The sequence below is a fragment of the Lepisosteus oculatus genome, chromosome 14, assembly GCF_040954835.1.
Source record: "Lepisosteus oculatus isolate fLepOcu1 chromosome 14, fLepOcu1.hap2, whole genome shotgun sequence".
Lineage (NCBI taxonomy): Eukaryota > Metazoa > Chordata > Actinopteri > Semionotiformes > Lepisosteidae > Lepisosteus > Lepisosteus oculatus.
This window is the reverse complement of record NC_090709.1, coordinates 50,041,379-50,060,567: the sequence shown is the minus strand read 5'-3', so window position 1 is coordinate 50,060,567 and position 19,189 is coordinate 50,041,379. Positions and strand designations below refer to the sequence as shown.

The following is a 19,189-nucleotide window of genomic DNA, read 5'->3' as shown; positions in this document are numbered from 1 at the left end:
CCGCCGCCGCCACAGCCTCTCTTTCCCCCAGCTCCGGCAAGCCCGCGTCCCTCGGCCTTCGCCGGGCCTGCCCTCCACCAGCGTGCGGGGCTGTTCCGCAGGGGTCGCTGCACGGGCTGTCTCCATTTCCCCCTCGCTGGACTCCTCCGTTGCTGCCTCGGTCAGCTGGCAGAGGGCCCTGGTCTGCTGGCGCTTCCAGCCACCCTGAACATGGCCTCAGCCCGTGTAGCAAGGGCCAAGGCCTGCTCCAGCAATGCCGGCGCGGCCAGCTGCACGTGGCGCCGCAGCTCCTCGGGTGAGAGGGCCTTGAGAAAGACCTGGAGAGCCATCTCCTGCTGCGCCTCCCGGGGAAAAGTTGGGTATCCTCGGCGGGCGAGGAACGTGACATCAGCGGCAACCGGGTCCAGTCGCTCTCCTGGTCGGCGCCGCCGCAGGGCCAGCCTCTCCCGCATCAAGTCCGGCGCCTCATCCACACCGAAGCGCAGCTGGAGAGCTGCTGCCAGTGCCGTGTATTCGCCTCGGTCCTCCTCCGGGACATCCAGGAGCACCTGGCAGGCCGCTCCTTCCAGCGCCGCCGCCAGGTGGCCGGCCATCTCCACCTGTCATCAGCCATTCGTCTGGGCCGCAAGCTTGAACTGCTCCTCGTTAATTTCCCAAGGCGCTTCCCCGTCGTAGCGACCGGGTTGCACCCGCGCTGATGGGTGTGGGAATCGCTGATCGGCTCCGGCAGGGAGGGTATCTTCTCTTTGGGGCATCCACTGGGTGGGAGTAGAGGGCAGTCGCCATAATTCTACCAGCAGGACCACTACTGGATAGCCCTGGTAAGGGCTGTGGCCACCTGTCGCACCCAGGAGTTGCTCAGGCTCTCTATGTGCGCTGCCGATGGGTTCTGTCTCTTTTAGAGTCAGCCAGCACTTGACAGATTTGGCTAATGTCTGCCAAGATTTGTCCATCCTTCCTGCTTCTGACACCAATGTAGTGTTTACAGGTTCTTCTCAGAACAAAGGACCAGTGGAGACGCGATTAACAAACCAAGCAACAGCTTTATTCTTTAACAACCAAAAAACCAAACACAGGATATACACGCACATGAGGAGACTGACAGAACACGTACACATCTTTAGGGTGGTAATTACTTAACAACACGCTATACACTTATAAGACTACACAGGGCACTAGAACTACTAGGACATTATTTACACAGGTAGGGTCAGCCGCTGGAAAGCAGGGATAATAAGGAAATGGGTGGCACCCAAGCACATGTTAAAGAAAAAAACTTGGCTTCTTAAAAGTGATTATGATAGCCACAGGACAGAAGAGACAGTGCACTGTGGTCCAATAATGACTGTGTTGAAACAGCCAGAGAGTGCTGCATGCCATGGAGATGGAAAAGGTAGCTCATCCCAGTCAATCGCAAGGTTGTGTAGGACTGCACATGACCTGATGATGATGGTGCTGGCTCTTGATGGACTGGTATACAAACCAAATGACAGCCAAGCAAAGCGTTAGTTGTTTTACAATTCCGAAAGATTGTTCAAAGTGGCTTCTTGCATTTTTATGACTCCTGTTATAGTGCTTCTCTTGTAATGTTGTAGGATTGTGCACAGGTGTCAGAAGATATAGTCATAAAGAATAACCACAGGCAAAACAACATGCCAGCTTGCTCTTCCCTACTTTGAAAGGAAGATATTTGAACTGATTAAAGAACTTAATTTGAAATGTAAGCTCCTACTGACACAGGAGAGAGAGTTCTGAAAAGTAAGCACAAGGCACACCATGGATAAATAAATGTATTAATTTAAAAAAAGAAATAATGAGAAGGTCAGAGGAACAATAATTGTTGTATTTATTTGCTCAGGTAGTTTTATAAGTTTAACTTTCAGTAAAGTTCTGTTAAAAATAAAACTGGTCATTAGTTGGCGTCTTTTGTAACGATTTAGCAATAGTGACATGTCGGCTTGTTCGACTGGAGTGTTAAACAAAATTAATACAGTAGCGTCCTGTCTCAAGAGTACAGCTGCAGTTCTCGTTTGTTTCGTGACTAATTGCAATTGCATTAGTCTGTGTAAAAAAAGACTTCTGCAGCTCCAGTGGTGCGATCGAACTCATGCTGAGATAGAGTTCAAGCCTCACCTGGAGCAGTGTGGCCTATATCTTCAACTATTTAAACTAACTGACCAGTTTAGGTCCTGTTAAGTATTTGCTGGAGATCAGGTCTAAATTAACATCAAAGGAACAAGTTAAGGTTTGTTCCTTGTCAGACCTGAAGAAGGCTCCAAAGCTCAAACGTTGTTTGCTTCTCTTTTCAGCATGGAATAAAATTTTACTTGTTCCTACTGTATGTAGTCCACACATGCTGACACAGCTCCCTACTTAAGTTACCATCAGCAATGGACCTCCAGCAGACCTATACACAAATATATGAGAGAGGTCTACTGAAATGAGAGGAGCACGATGGAGTACCAAAGACTTGAAAAAGCACTCACTTTTTTGTTGTTACCCAGATTTGTTTTTAATGTTCTTTTTCTCTTTGTTTTGAAGTTGTTCTGTTTTTTTTTTCTTTTTTGTAGTTGTTAGACTACTACAGGGATTTACCTAGGTTCTATTAAGACTTCTTTTATCAAAACATATTTTATTAATAAAAGTGTGATTTCTTAATAATCAACTTTAATGTTATCTTTATTAGTAACTGTTACACAGGTAATGCATGCACAGCCTTTATTATGCTATAGTGAATTTTCAGGTATCCCATGGAGGGAAGAGAACTGAAATTAAGGAAATACTTATTTAAAGGGGTATAAGTCTTAAAAGTGTTCTGTCACATCTGGGTGTTAATTGAATAGATTTGTTGTATTATTTCATATGATTTGACTCTACACTTGTGTTTCTCAGGAGACAGCAGTAATATTGGGGATTTGCGGGTACAGATAATAAATTATACTATACAAGTGTAGAGGTTTGATGGGTTTACTGAGACAATTATTAATTGTAGCAGTAATCACGAGGTTGTTCGTTGTGGCTTTTAGAAAATCAATCGTCAGAACAACTAACAACGCACACACACAGGTTCAATACACAAGATACATTTATTAACATAAATTGTGCACCTAACATATACTAGTCTGCCTGGATACGAGCAGCAGACCTTACTGTGAGGGTTATCAATATACAAGGTATATAATCTCGAAGAGATGCAAACACAAAGAGATACACAACAGAGAATATATGTCAATATATATCGTTCGGTTACCAAATCGCTAATCAGTGTTATTACCCACTGTTACTCTAAACTCGGAAGTAAATACATTACATTAAATTGATAACAACTTTTTTTGAGGTACAACTGAATTCTCGAGACGGAATGTAGAACATGGGGTTTACTTATCCACTGTGTATGGATTTGGAATTTCCCAGGACGAACACCAAACCAGCTGACAGGCTCTGTTGCAGCCTCGGTTCCAGCGGTTGTCCAATGGGCGTTGTCCCGGCGTCCTCTGGCTACCAGTCTGAATCCATCAAGAAGACAGGAATTTTAATATCACACTGCCGTCTTGTGTACAAAATATTTGTTCAGCTCTAACGTCTGTGTGTGTTGACAAGGCATCTCAAAAGGACGTATTAAATAAGAAAATGATCCTTTCTGTTACCATTCCTGTGGTTGGAGCGTTGTTTCACCCTTTTACGTTCTACAATATTTACAGACAAGGTTTTATCACTGGAGTTGTACAGAACAAGTGTGCATCAGTCCATGAAAATCATCAGTACTGCTGTTTTTCTATGCATAGTTTAATCAAGAGCACTTAAAAGATGCAAAAGATGGATTGTGGTCTGTGAGCACCTGCACATCTCTAAGTCACTTCCACAGCCTCTCGTGTTGGGGATGTAGCTCAGTGGTAGAGTGCATGCTTTGCATGTATGAGGTCCTGGGTTCAATCCCTGGCATCTCCAAGTACTTTATGTTACTGTGCTCATGTTGCAGTCTTCTGTTGAGTGAGAACTCTTTGGTCGTGTTCATACAGAGCCAGGTTTACACAATTAAACTCGAAGTGCTACAGTGTTCTCTGCAGTTTTAGATGTACTTCCAAAGCATTTAGTTCTGTTAACTACCAAAGAATGTGAACTAATTTAAAGTCACATTCAGGAAATCCAGAGAACGTCTTCACACTTGTCGTGGCTGTTGCAGAAAAACCTCACCCGGGATTTCCTGAGAGATCATTCAGCGAGCGAGTCCTCCCTCTGGATTCCGCACTGAGCTGAAAGCTGCGCGAATTCCTCACTGCGTGTCCTGTACTGTGTAGCACAGTGACAAGAACGCCTTGAGTTTTTTTCCGTATGTGAAGGAAAATGCAAAAGAGCATGAAAAGTATTGATGGTATAAAATATCCATGGTACAACTCGAGAAAGAACTGACAGACAAAACAATGATATTTGATGATTACAAAAGAAACAGAACCGTCCGAACATGGGCTTGGATCCTGAACGCTTGTGTTAAAAGACAAAGCAAAGGATATAACCTGTAAATGTCTTCATGTCTTACAGTTTATGAAATAACACAATTTCTTCCTTTCTTAATAACTTCTTACTATTGATAGATGCTTTTTTGAATTTTAACAGAATCACAATTACAGACATTTGGGGTTAAACTGTTATTCACATATTCTAACGAAGAGAAACGTTAGTGTCTTCCGCTATGTGAGCCCATTTCTCAAATAAGAAAAGAATAAGTTATATAAATTGAATTATTCTATTTTGTAGGCTTGCATAGTCTTATTCATATTTCAGTTAAACCTTTTCTTCTGTAGTAATTTCACTTGATATTATATTAGTCCTGATTTACAATTTTTGGACATGGTTCATCTTAAATAATTTGTAATTAGTTTCAGTTTTGGAAAATCGCACCCAGAAGCTATTAAACTGGTAATGTTTGCATAATGTGTAATGCAATAGTAGCATTTTGGGTGGGAAAACTAAAGGTATTTCTTGGTATGAATCCCAACACTTCATAAGCGGTGTTCGAGGATTTCTGGCTTCAGATAAAGCTGTCAATACATCACAGATTTTTACTCAATCAATATCAGCAGTGTTATCGCTACCGAACGCTAAATATAGATCCTGGCAATACTTCGTGAGATCTTCGTAAGAAAATCCAAAATACTACAGAAGCAATCAAATGTATACGTTTCGTTTGGATCGAGAAGAGGATAATAATGAGACTCAAAATATGCCTGTCTTTTCTTTTTTCGAGGACAAATGGATTATTGAGGTGTAAAGATGGGTTCAAAACCAAAATCATCTGCTGTTTCTTTGATAGTTTCTTCAAATCCTTCAACTGATCATCGATATCACGGAAAAATATTATACAAATTGTGGTTTTCTGTGAATTGCCAATTTTATTGTAATTACATCTTCGTTTACAGATGTCTTGCATGTATCACAAGGTATAATAGTCGCCGTGTGTCCTCAGCTAAAATGTTTTAAAAAGTACGACAAAAGTACAATATGCTTAACAACATTTATGGTTATATCTATATTAAAATGAAGGTAAATATATCAAGATATTAAAAAACAATTGTACAGTCCTAATCTCATAATGCTTGTGAAGTTTTCCAATAAATCCGAACTGTAATTTTGAAATATTATTGCTGAGAATGCGAAGAGAATACAAAGATCAAAATCAATGAGCGAAAATACAAAAGTAGTTCATTAAACTGAGTTTCTTCCCTGAAATGATTTGATTTGCTTGCAAAGTACTAAGCAGCTTTGAACGGATCGCGGGAATCAAATATACAGATGGGTTCAGAGTGTGCTTTCCAACTTTTGTGTAACATTTTCCTTTGATAGGGCAGAGTTGTCTTCACAATCTGGGTTACATAAAAAGGAGTGACGTCAGTACAAAACAGCTTTCCTTCTTGGGGAACAACGGTTGTGTTCCATATTTCTAACTATTTTGGTTTCAAGATCTCAATTTAGTGTGAAACATAAAACCACCCTTTTGGTTAACAACCGAGCCACAAAGACTCATGTACATCTTAACACTCCTCGGTCTCAGTGAAAGTAATACACTCCGTAAAATTTCCAGAGATTCATTTATTTTTAAAGGAAAATCACCAACAGCGGCCGAGATCTACTGGAGTTTTTCATTCTATACTGCGATTTCTGAAGGGTACCCTGTGAAAATATGAGTTTTGACGAGAAGGGATGGACATATAAGGTCATAAGGCTTGGGGAATTAAACTTTAAGGTGAAGATTGCGGGTTCAGCAGCAGCAGAACCTGATCAGTATCACTTGACTCCGATATACTTTGAAAATTAACTTCGGGATTTAGAGTCAGACGTGCTACCGTTGCACCATGGGGTACTTAATTAAAAAAAATAGAAAAACAGTCAGTGTTCCTGGATCTGTTATCAAGAACAACACCTGCACAAGAGCTGCGCAGGAAGAATAAAATATGGTCTGAGATGAAGAGACTCTCTTCGGAAGAGCGGTGCTCTTCACAGGAGAATTTTTTGTGAAGCTGATTTGTCTCCTTTGGGGAATTCAAAACAGCTGAGAGCTGTGACCTTGTGGCACAAAGGTAGCATGTCTGACTCCACATCAGAAGGCTGTGTGTTCAAATTATGTCGAGGTCTGCTTTTAGTTTTTCAGGTTCTGCTCGTCCTGAACACGGAATTCACACCATGTAGTTGAGTTCTATCTGTACACCACATAGATAATCTAAACAAAATAGAGCCCTACTGGACATACAGTTAGGATCTCACACAGCGAATACCCTTGAACACAAGAGAGAAGGCACAGTTCACATCTGCGAAACATCACATCCGTCTTTAGAGACAGCTACATCAGAGAATGGAATCCCGGAAGTTTCAAATAATTTATTTTAATACAGGTTCAAGCAAACCTGAAAGTTAGGGAGTTTCTGGACACTTTTGTTTTATTAAAAAGTTTCTGAAGCCTGAAAATGTAATTTGAAAAAAAAAAAACGCTATTGGACATTAGCAGGTACTTTTTGTAACGATTTGCTATTTCATGCTGGAAAACAAAGGAAACAGACCCAATGTTTGCTTTCAGGTGCGGTTCATTACATAATAGACATCTGTTACTGAGGAGCTTGAATAAAATTTACATGAGCCAGGCAGAAGTCGAACCTAAAATCTTATGATCCAACATCAGATCCGTTATTTATTAAACTGCTGGTTTTTCACATAACCTGAATTCCCCAATAGTGTGCTCAGCGTTGCTACTAGTAATATACCGCCCCGTCTAAAATTTCAAAGTGAGAAACATGTTTTCTGATTTTTTATGAGTTTTAAAATATAATCTCTTTAAATCAGACAAAGGCTTTATGTTCCGCACTGAAATTCCAATTGATTGAGAATTCAAAGAAAGACTGTTTTCTTCCACAACACCATATAATTATCACATCCACCAGACTCTCCAACTTCTCCAGACCTTGCTGGGTGAGCATTCGCTCCGATAAATTAGGTCACGTATCATGTTAAATCACTTCTTCTCAACACAACATTTCCTGGTGCACGTTTTCTCTATGAAAAAAATACATTTTTCCCTTGCATGATTTCTCGTTTTTTATCAAAGTGTACAGAAAGAAAAAAGAAGAAGAAATAGTGTTGCAAAAGAACTCTGTCGCCCTTGGGAAATGTCAAACGCATTGGACATGAAAAATGCCCAATAAAAGCCATTTCTCTTCGTTTCTTAGTGTCGGGGCTGCTACTGTATGTAAAAGAGGCAATTTGCTCTGAGAGCAGGTTCAACGCTTTCTGAGCGTAGATGTCTCAGAGCAGTGTGTCCAAGTAGCTGTAAAAGGTGAAAGTTATCCCGTCACCATAGCTTAGTTGGTTAAAGTGCTTTTCAATTAATCAAAAGAACCTATGCTCAAATCCCAGCTGTGTATTTCTTCCTATCTTGTAGTACAGAACGTACCATTTTGGGCAATCACAAAGGGCTTGACTTCATTAAATGCATGTGTTCATTTCCTTTCTGGAAAACTTGTTTTTGATTAAATTCACACAGCTTGCGAAACATGAAATTCAGTTTTTGGTTATCAGTGCAGAAGAAATATTACCGGCTGGCAAAAAGAACGGTAAGAGATTTTTTTTTTGATTCTAGAAAATACTCCACCAGTCAGTCTCTGTGGTGCAATTGATTAGTGTGTTCAGCTGTTATCCAAAAGGTTGGTGGTTCAAGTCCACCCAGGGTCAGGTTTCTTTTGCGATGTAAACATTGTTTTCACATAGGTCGATTGGATTTCTCAGCTAAACCACAGCCATTTTAATATTTGTAGGAAATGCGATTGTTCAACACGTGTCAAAAATGTCCAATAATGCCCAACATCGCAACTCCCCAGAAAACCATATTCACCCAAGAAAAATGATCGTCGAATCGTCATTTATACTCCCGTCACATCCTCTGCTGAAATATTTTAAAAATAAAATGCAGATTTGTTTGAGAACTTGACAAGCATTGTTTTATTAGCACTGTGCAGTTGGATTTTGATATTTTGACATATTTACCTTAATTTTAAACTGTAAATACTGTACAATCTATTGTAATTGTGTTGTAATATTAAAATATGTTAGCTGAGGATGCAAAGGGGTGAAAGGGAAAGGTCAGAGGGTACAGTAACAACAAGGTTAGGATTGGTGGAGGTGGTAGGGGTGTTGATGTTTTTTCTCTGTAGAGGATGATTGAGTTTTTATCGTTCTCTGAAGTGAGAAACTGGAAGAGTTGGGAGTTGAGAGATCTGATGAGGTTACTTCTAAAAGGAAGTTGATGTGGAGCTGTTAGCTGTAAGAATTCCTTAGTGTCTTTGATGTTGTCATCAAAGATAAACTGCAGTAAGCATAGATAAAAAGAAAATTATCTTTGCATACTGCCCTGTCTTTCTAACAACTGAACCTTTTACTTGTTCCTTTGCAGCCTACGCATGCCGACTCAGCTACTCACCTGATATTTAACATTCCTATAATCACAAATATGAATGTCCACTGTGGGTATTTTTTCCATGATTATTTATTCTGTCATTGAAGCATATTTTATGTCATACCGAAGTGTCATAATCACTGAATTTTTTTTTTCATTTAGAAAGTAAGAAAATGATAAATCACTATGAATTGCATTTAGCCTGTTCTGATCTAGATTTTCTATATACTTTAACATGCCATGTCCACAATGTCACAACTGAAATGCAACAGTGAAGTGTTGTAATGCACATAGTGTCAGAACATTGAGATGTTTTGGTAATGAGGAAGGAGGGACATGCCATGTTCACAGGGTCATATTTTAAAAAAATGGCACAGTAAAATTTCCTAAAGTTCAGGATTTTGATAGTCTGTTCCATTGTCTCTCACACCTCAGTGTCAGAATTTTTAGATGTTTTTATAACCAGGGGGTAGGTTTATAGCAAGAAGCAGAAAGTGCCATCACCCGTTGCTCATCCTCGGTTAACCATATATTCTCATATGCCATGTTCTAAATGTCCCATTTATATTAAAAAGTTCTTGTAAAATGCAAGATTTTAAGACTTTTGATGATCAGAAGGTAAGGTTGTGGTAAATATGCAGAAAGTGCCTGTGAACTTATGTTTTGCCTTTGTCTTATTTACTTATTGTGTTTGTGTTATTGTGAGTTTTGAAAATTGGTTTACAATTTTCTGAAATGTGTTTCACACAAAAATTATATGTGGATAGTCACTACTTACATATTCCCATTTACTGAGGATAAATACAGTAATCCATCCCGATTAGTACTTTTAAAAATTACTGTAAAGAGCCATCTACAGGTGAAAGGCAGCATAACATCACAGCAGCAGCATTTAGGGCAGAAGAAGAAGCTGGCGAATAAGAAGCCAGATTCAGCCTCGTTAATGCAATACCATTGGGTGAGGTGGAAAAATATTTCTTGCTCTGAATCCTAACATTTTTATAGGAGGTGTTCTAGTACTTCTTCCCTCAGATAAAACTACCAATACACTTAATTTCTACTCCATCAATATCAGCAGCGTTATCGGTACTGAGTCCTAAATGTACGTCCTGTCATCATATAAAATGTCAAAAGTTTCGACTGCATTCAACTGATCAAATTTCTCTTCGATGACTGTTATAATTTTATCCAAAATACATCCGAAACAAATTTGCACTGTTTTTTTTTTATCCAGAAGAGCATCATCATGAGACTCAAAACATACCTGTTTTTTCTTCTTTCCAGGAGGAAGGATTGTTCAGATGCAAACATTGGTCCAAAATCAATGTACTCTCCTATCGCTGTTGCTTCTTTAAATCCTTCATTTGAACGTCGATATTGAGGGTTGATATCGTACAAATTGTGGTTTTCTTTTAAAGCAAATTATATTAAAATATGAGCCTCTGTTATAGTTGTCTTGGAAGTTTCGGAAGGTATAATAGACCCCCTTGTGCCCTCAGCTAAAATATGATAAAATACAACAAAATGTATTTACATAGAACAGCATTTATGGTTACATGTATATTACAATTAAGATAAATATTCAAAAGTATTAAAATACAAATGTACAGTCCTAGCATAATCATGCTGTCCAACTGTCTTTTTTGCTTGTCAAGTTCTCCAACAAATCTGTGTCGTAATTTTAAATATTCTAACTAAGGATGCATCGAGAGAATTCTTCTGCTAGCCGTTCGAAGATCAAAGTCCTTGGCTGAATATGATGTCCTTGAATGTTGGTCATTATTGGCCATTCCCAGTGATATTGACTTACATACTTAATTGTTTAACAAAAACATTCACATTTCTTGCAAATATCAAGTGGGTTAAGGTTTTGCTAAGAAATCCGAATAAGTAGAGATGAGGTTTACATTGCAATAATGAGAAGTGCATTTCTGGGTGGGCTCAAACCACTAACCTTTAAATTAACAGAGACTCACGTGTGTCCCTTTTCTCCATTTGCAAGCTTAAAAAAAAGAAAATAATGCTTTTTTCTTACCAGCCTGCGATATACAAGGCAAGATTTGTATTTCATCTTTAACAAGCTGTATGAATTTCATGAAAAGCAAGGTGTTCCAGAACGAAAATGAAAACTTGCGTTAAACAAAATCAAGCTGTACGTAATCATCCATAGTGATACATTTTGTAAGACAAGACGGGAAGAAAAGCACTGCTGGGATTTAAGCATCTCCTGTTTAAGAGGAAAGCATGTTAACCAAATCAGCCAAAGTGCCCTCAGTGTATCAACACCATGTCTGAGTCAGTGATTGCAGCAGACTGTCACTGGAGGACAGTTCATCGTGAACAAGTCAGCCTGCATAATGAGGGGGAAGAGACTGACTTCTGTGATGCAGTATCGACAGATACTAACCTTCTGTCCAACTGTTCTCTGCTGCATTCTGGATTAGCAGGTAAATATTGGTTTCCATGCGTGTGTAGGGGTTTTGTGTATTTACTGGAACAATTATTAATTGTAGCAGTAAGTCACAAAATGATTCTTTGATGGCTATTAGAAAACCGACTTTGCGGGTTAACTCATTAACGCACACACACAGATACGAATACACTTATTAATACATAAAATGTGCATATAAACATAACATATCTTAAGAGTGTGGGTTAGCAGAATACAAAAGGTATATATTAAATCACGAAGAGTTCCAAACCAAGAGGGACATACATTCAGTATACCATTCATTTGACTGTTTCGTAAATGAAGTGGGATTACAACTTCTACACTAGATACTCAAAAGCAAGTACATCACTCATAGGTATTAGATTGATATCAATTGTGGTTGAGGTAACAATTGAATTCTCGAGCTGTAATGCAGAATGTTGAATACTCATCCGATCTGTGTGGATTCAGATCTCCCGCGGACATAAAGAAGCAGTGACAGGCTGTTGTTGTGTGCAATCGGCACTCTCTGGCTCGGTGCCAGGCAGTGGCCGGTGCGGCTGGTGAGAAGGAGAGGAGGGAGAGATTCCTGTTGCGATGCGCTGCTGATGCTCTTTGAAGAACGGCTAGTTAGTGTTGGCTGAAACTAGCAGAGCTTGTGCACATGGAAAGTGACTACGGGTCCAAGCCAGTCACACTCTTTAGATGGGAAGAAGACTAGTTTGTTCCCGATGTAGCGCTAGTCCTGAATCCTGAGATTCAGCTGTCGACAGTTCCAACCGTAGTTCACTCGTTGATCAGGCGAGCTTTGAAGGTGGAGTTCACGGGGCTTGCTGCTGGGCTAACCTCGGGCGGATCCTTTGGTTATGCGTGGGCAACCTCCGTTCTCGACTCTTAAAACAAAGTTAAGTCCTGGCACTCGGACACACTGGCCGTCACGTGATTGTCCGAGCTGAGTCTGAGAACGTCCTGGAGGGGCACCTTCTGGGCATTGTGCTGCCTGTTTTATCTGGAGGAACTACGGTAGTTCAGTGGCTTAAAGTTCCGCCGGGCATTCGAGACCCACGTGGGGTTACCCTGCCCTACCAGTTCCTGATTGGCTGATTGAGGTGGAGGATGAGTAACAGTGACCTCTGACCTTAGGGTTGTAAACCTTGGGATGAACCTCTCCCATGGAATCTCCCAGACAGTAAAGCGCCAGAGATGACCACTTATTAGGGTGGCTGGTGAATCTCAGCCTTGGGAGCTGTTCCTTATCAGGAAACTCTATCAGCTAGAAAAACACCTTAAATGTGAACCAGATGGAATGGCCTCTCTGTATCCAGCTGCACTGAGATGAGGGAGAGAGGGACTGGCAAGGGAGCAGCAAACTTAATTCCTTTATTTTAAATACGCCTTGCCGCTACAGAAGTGTCCTTAGAAGAAAAACATCTTCTATGATAGTGGTACAGTCCATCACACCCCTCCTATAGCCTTTCAAAGAGAAAAAAAACTGACAACAAAGTATGTCTATGTGTGGTAATCAACCAGGTCTTACAAACATTCTTAAACCCTTCCACCTCCTTTCATTGCAAATGATTTGTACATGTTAGAAGGTTAATTTTGGCTTCTGATATTATGGTGGATTAAGAGTCCTGAAATCTTTGTAGAAGTACAAAGATGAAAGAAAGGGCAGTGTAATCATGGCCAAGAGAAGGCAAATGTTGGACTATCTGCTTGGATTGAATGGAGCAAAACGTAGGCAACTCCTTGAGCAGAACCTGCTTCATCCTTCAGACTGGGGTTTCTGAAGATCTGTACATTTGAACTTTCAAAGTGACTAAAGTAAAGGAGTTTTCCCTTTTTACCACATAATTCCCACAGATCAACACTAACAGAGAGCCTAATTCCAGACAGGATTCAATCACTGTCTCTCAGGCATCCCAGCAGTGGATTTCATGACTTCAGAAAGCCATCTTCACCAGTGGAGAACTCAATGCTCTGAGGTTTACTGGCAGAGTCTCACACTGGGTAATGTTAGATGTTGATAAATAATGTCCTATGGAATTCTACTATTGATAAATTCTACTATGGAACTGCGATGTGTCTTGAAAAAAATCTTCTATGATAGTGGTACAGTCCAGTACAGCCTTTAAAAGAGAAAAAAAACAAGGTAAGTCTGTGGTGTAATCAACTAGGTCTTGCAAACATACTTAACCTCTTCCAGCTACCAACATTACAAATGCTGTTTACACATTAGATGGTTATTTTTGGCTTCTGATATTATGGTGGATAAAGAGCCCTGGAATCTTTGTAGAAGGACAAAAGAAGGAAAGAAAGGGCAGTGTAACCATGGCCAAGAGAAGGGAAATGTTGGGGAGAGCTTTTTTCACTTTTTATCATTGTTTTTCCAGCCCAACAAAGATCAACATATATGAGCAGGCGTCCTGTGCCAAATCCAATCTGCCTTCCTTCCAATCATACAGGAATGTGAGTGAATTAAATATTGACATATGAAAATACACAAAAATATGCAATCACACTGTAGTGTGCTTTCTGAAGGAACCAGTTCTGTAGGGTTTGGGCATTTACTGGGACAATTATTAATTGTAGCAGTAAATCACAAAATTGATTCTTTTGATGGCTTTAGAATCCAACCATGCGACATAACTCAAACAACGCACACACACAGGTACTAATACACGAGGATACATTTATTAATACATAGAATATGCATATAAACCTAACAGATCTTATCGAGAGGGTTATCAGAATACAAAAGGTATATATTCAATCAGTTACAAAGTGTTACACATATCAAAAGGACATACGTTCAATATATCATTCATTTAGACCGTTTCGTAAATGAGCTTGGTTATAACTTCTACATTAGATACTCAAAACAAGTACATAACTCTTAGGAATTAAATTGATATCAACTGGTTGGGATAACAATTGAATTCTCGAGCAGTAATGCAGTGAAGTTGAATACTCATCCAATCTCTGGGGATATCCTGCGGACTCAAAGAAACAGTTGCAGGCTGTTGCTGTCCAATCCGCGCTCTCTGGCTCGGTGCCAGGCTGTGCTGTGCGGCTTGCGACGGTGCGCTGCTGATGCTCACTGACCGGCTAGTTAGTGTTGGCTTTAACTAGCAAAGTTTGCGCACAGGAGAAAAGATGACTGTGGGTCCCAGCAAGTCAGGAAGAAGACCAGTTCGTTCCTGATGAAGCGCTAGTTCTGAATAGTGATTCAGCTGTCCACAGTTCCGACCTGTTCACGAGGCCTGCTACTGGTGCTAACCTCGGGTGGATCCTCTGGTTACTCTCTGGCAACCTCCGCTCTAGACTCTTAGAACAAAGGAAAGTTCTGGCACTCGGACACACTGGCCGTTCCGTGGTTGTCTGGGCTGAGTCTCAGGATGGTCAGGAGGCGCTCTGCGAGAATGTCCTGCCCTTGGGAGCCTTCTGCTCCTGGGCCGTCCTGCCCTGGAATTCTCCTTTGAATTCCCTTTAGAAAAGTCCACAGAATTCTCCTGAATCTTACTACAGGCTCTCTGTGTTTCTTGTTTTTACCTGGAGGAACTTCAGCTCGTTGATTGGTGAAAGTTCCATGGGCATCAGAGTCCCACGTGGGTTACTTGGCCCTACCAGTCCCTGATTGGTTGATCAAGGTGAGATATGAGTCATTTACTCCTGACACCTAGGAATGCAGTCCAGATGTCCATCTGGCACTCCCTAGACAGATAGGTGCCAATGGATGACCATTGATCATGATAGCCAGGCTTAGCTAAGTGCATCCCCCTTTGGGAGCTGTCCCTTATCAAAGGAAACCTTAAATCAGCCTGCATGAATAGTTTCTCTGTGGCTGCACCACAGAGATGAACAGAGATGGGGCCTCATTTGGGAAGGCTCAGAACACTTAATTCTTTCTTATTAATAAGCCTCGCTGCTACAACACATATGCAGTTTGAGCAAACATAAGACAATAACCAAGTACCACAAACTACCAGGCATCTAGTATCATTAGCAGTTCAGGTGGGGAGCTGCATCACCATGTGTAGGCTGCAAAGGAACAATTAATAGGTCTATTCCATGCTTAAAAGAAAAGAAAGAAAACACAACATTTCAGCCGTGGAGCCCTCACACCTGAAGAAGGCTCCACAGCTGAAACGTTGTGTTTTCTTTCTTCTCTTTTCATCTAGTGTCATTAGCCTTTTAACAGTTCCTGTCAAAATAAAATAGAAATGGATAACATTCTAGAGAGAGTTTGAAATACCAAGGTACAATTTAAAACATATCTCTTCCACTACAACCACAATATTTTGGAGAGATCGTTGAACCTCACTGTTCTGACATGTCCGTTAGCCTCCGTCCTGCTTCAGCAATGAATGTGGCGGGGCACATTCTGAGGGAGATGAGGTCAATCATGTGGCAGGAAAACCACGCTATGCTTTTTTTTGAGATCCTGAAAAGGACAGAAGGGCCATGTATATGTGTGCAGCTGGATATGTAATTACAGGTGGCGTAGCAGATTCTGCTGAAGCCCCACTACCTGGTGTGGACGGTAGCTGTGTATATTGCAGCAGAATTGTGCATGTGAGATCAAGGGGGCATGTCATGTGTTTCAGCACTTCACTCCCTTCAGTAGCACATGATTCCCTGAGTTCGTTGGATGACCTGTGGACCGATCTTTCACGATGAAGAATTCCTTAAGAAGAATAGATCTCGGCCCACCATCCCAATGCCTCCGTCTCAAAACAGCAACCTCCCACTGCCCTTAGTCTGCAAGGCAGTCCTTTCAAATGCGATGACAACGCCTAGACCTTCGTTGCCTTTTGTACGAGCTGAACTCTTGTGCTCATCAATTCAACGCTCTTTCCATCAACTCATCTTGTCTTTTGACGCTTCGTGTTTTGCGCTCCTTTGACTATCGGCATATCGGGTGACTGCAAACACTGAAGTTCTTGCTTACGGAGTGTGGAACATTGTTTTCAAGTGATCGCTGTTCTGTCATGTTGACGCAGAGTGAATCTTTCTTTGGCAACATGGGCAGGCTGACAGCAGTGCGAGCGAAAGTAATGGCAAATTTCTTGACTTATTTCTGAATGTGAATGTTCTTTAGAAAAGGGATGCGGCGTTGCATCTCGCCCGTGTAAAGGTCACGCTTTCCAGACGTGGTTATGAGCGAACAGTTGCCGCAAGTGTTTGAAAAGAGCAAGAGAGGAAGCAGCCCTGCCCCGTGTGAGGATCAAACTCAGGCCCTTCAGATGACGAGACTGACGCACTACCAATTACGCCAACAAACCCAGCTGCAGGACACACACCGGAAAGTTTGCCTCACATGGATTTCAGTCGCCCGTTCCCTAATCTTTAGACGCCCTCTGCTGAATGTTGCATTTGCCTTTTGATCTCACCCATACAGTTTTGGTCTGTTTCTGTTGTGAGTCCGTCTTTCAGATCTCACCTAGCACAAGTCTCTCTGGCTGAAGTGGCCTCTCTGCTTCAGCATCGTGCCCTCACTCAGCCATTAAAAATGTCACTCGGACTTCTGACAAGCTGACATGAAATGTCAAGAGAGAGTGGCGGAGACGCTTAAGCCAGAGAGAAGATGAAAAGGGGGCGTGGCTGCGAAACGCTTGACAGCTGCACGATGCTCTCCCTGCAAGGCGTGACCACAGGCTAAAGGACACCTTTTGGCACATCAAGCTCTAAGCACACACCTGGAGGATGCGGGAATTGATCCTGCTACCTCCCACATGCAATGCAAGCACTGTACCATACAAACCAACCCCCCTCGCTGGGGCTTATGCCTCGGCGTCACCTAGTGCCGCTTGTTCCCCTCTTACCGGGCACAGTTCACTGCCCTTCGTCTACAAGGCAGTCGTGTAATTGCGGCTTTCTTGACTTATTGATGAAGGTCTGACTGGACGAGCGAATGACGCCTCTCCCCCATCCTGAAGCTCGCTGACAGATTGAAATGGAAAGTGCTGCTGTGGCTCGTTGGTCTAGTGGTATGATTCTCGCTTAGGGTGCGAGAGGTCCCGGGTTCATCTCCCGGACGAGCCCTTGTGTGCTCTTTTCCTCCTCTTCCACAAGACTGGGAACTGATATCCACATCACTTCGCAGCGTCTGCTTATGGCAAACGATGGAATGTGACTAATGACTGAACGAGCCTGGTGAATTCTCATCACGTGGCACAATGAGAGCGTGCAGTCAGCTGTCCGAGGCGGCAACCTCATTGCTCGTTCAAAAGAACACGTACTGAAAACTCATCACCACTATGTCGTAGATGAGCACCGCGATCGCTTGTTGTCATGCGTCCTTACTTGGGAAATGCAGAAGCAAAAACTGCCCTCTCTCAGCCACCGAAACGTGTGCGGCTCGCCTTGCGCTCTCTGCGCCTCGCATATTTGTGGAGCTGTCTGCTCTTCTTTCTGTTGAAGTAATCAAGTTACGGGGCGTCCTGCAGCCTATGATGTTCTCACTGAGAGCTTTCAAGATTTGAAGGAAAACTACGAGCTTGATTGCTCAAGTCGAACGAATGTGATTGTTAAGCAATCGATAATCAAAAGCACTTCTTCTAACAATTCCTGAGAGTATTATCAGCACTGTTTTCACTCGGATATACTTTTCACTTGCTAAGCTGACAAATTGGACGAGAAAATGCCGGAGACGCACTCAGTGCAGACTGAGGTTGGGAAGGAGGTGTGGCCCTTCAACGCTTGACAATTGAAGGACATTCTCTCCGCAACGGAGGAGCACCTGTCAGAAGTCACAGAGGCTAAATGAGAGCACCAGGCTCCTGGAGCTCTAAACTCAGACCTGGAGGATGCGGGCATCAATCCCGCTACCTCTGGCATGCTAAGCGAGCGTTCTACCATTTGAGCTCATCCTCCTCGCTTCATGCTTCTCGGCATCATGTCTTACCGCCTCTGCCCCTCTTACCGGGCACCGCCCACTGCCCTTGGTCTGCAAGGCAGTCCTTTCAAGTGCGATGACGACGCTGGGACCTTCGTTGCCTATTGTACGAGCTGAACTTTTGTGCTCATCAATTCAACGCTCTTTCCATCAACTCATCTTGTCTTTTGACGCTTCGTGTTTTGCGCTCCTTTGACTATCGGCATATCGGGTGACTGCAAACACTGAAGTTCTTGCTTACGGAGTGTGGAACATTGTTTTCAAGTGATCGCTGTTCTGTCATGTTGACGCCGAGTGAATCTTTCTTTGGCAACATGGGCAGGCTGACAGCAGTGCGAGCGAAAGTAATGGCAAATTTCTTGACTTATTTCTGAATGTGAATGTTCTTTAGAAAAGGGATGCGGCGTTGCATCTCGCCCGTGTAAAGGTCACGCTTTCCAGACGTGGTTATGAGCGAACAGTTGCCGCAAGTGTTTGAAAAGAGCAAGAGAGGAAGCAGCCCTGCCCCGTGTGAGGATCAAACTCAGGCCCTTCAGATGACGAGACTGACGCACTACCAATTACGCCAACAAACCCAGCTGCAGGACACACACCGGAAAGTTTGCCTCACATGGATTTCAGTCGCCCGTTCCCTAATCTTTAGACGCCCTCTGCTGAATGTTGCATTTGCCTTTTGATCTCACCCATACATTTTTGGTCTGTTTCTGTTGTGAGTCCGTCTTTCAGATCTCACCTAGCAAAAGTCTCTCTGGCTGAAGTGGCCTCTCTGCTTCAGCATCGTGCCCTCACTCAGCCATTAAAAATGTCACTCGGACTTCTGACAAGCTGACATGAAATGTCAAGAGAGAGTGGAGGAGACGCTTAAGCCAGAGAGAAGATGAAAAGGGGGCGTGGCTGCGAAACGCTTGACAGCTGCACGATG

The 19,189-nt window shown here is 42.2% G+C and overlaps 2 non-coding genes across 2 annotated transcripts; both read left to right on the top strand.

The window, feature by feature from the left end:
• The first annotated feature begins 3,876 nt into the window (after positions 1 to 3,876).
• trnaa-ugc (transfer RNA alanine (anticodon UGC)) lies at positions 3,877 to 3,948 on the top strand. Its single transcript has one exon. It is a non-coding gene; the product is annotated as a tRNA-Ala (tRNA).
• A 13,394-nt stretch (positions 3,949 to 17,342) lies between these two features.
• On the top strand, positions 17,343 to 17,414 carry trnap-agg (transfer RNA proline (anticodon AGG)). Its single transcript has one exon. It is a non-coding gene; the product is annotated as a tRNA-Pro (tRNA).
• The last annotated feature ends 1,775 nt before the right edge of the window (positions 17,415 to 19,189 follow it).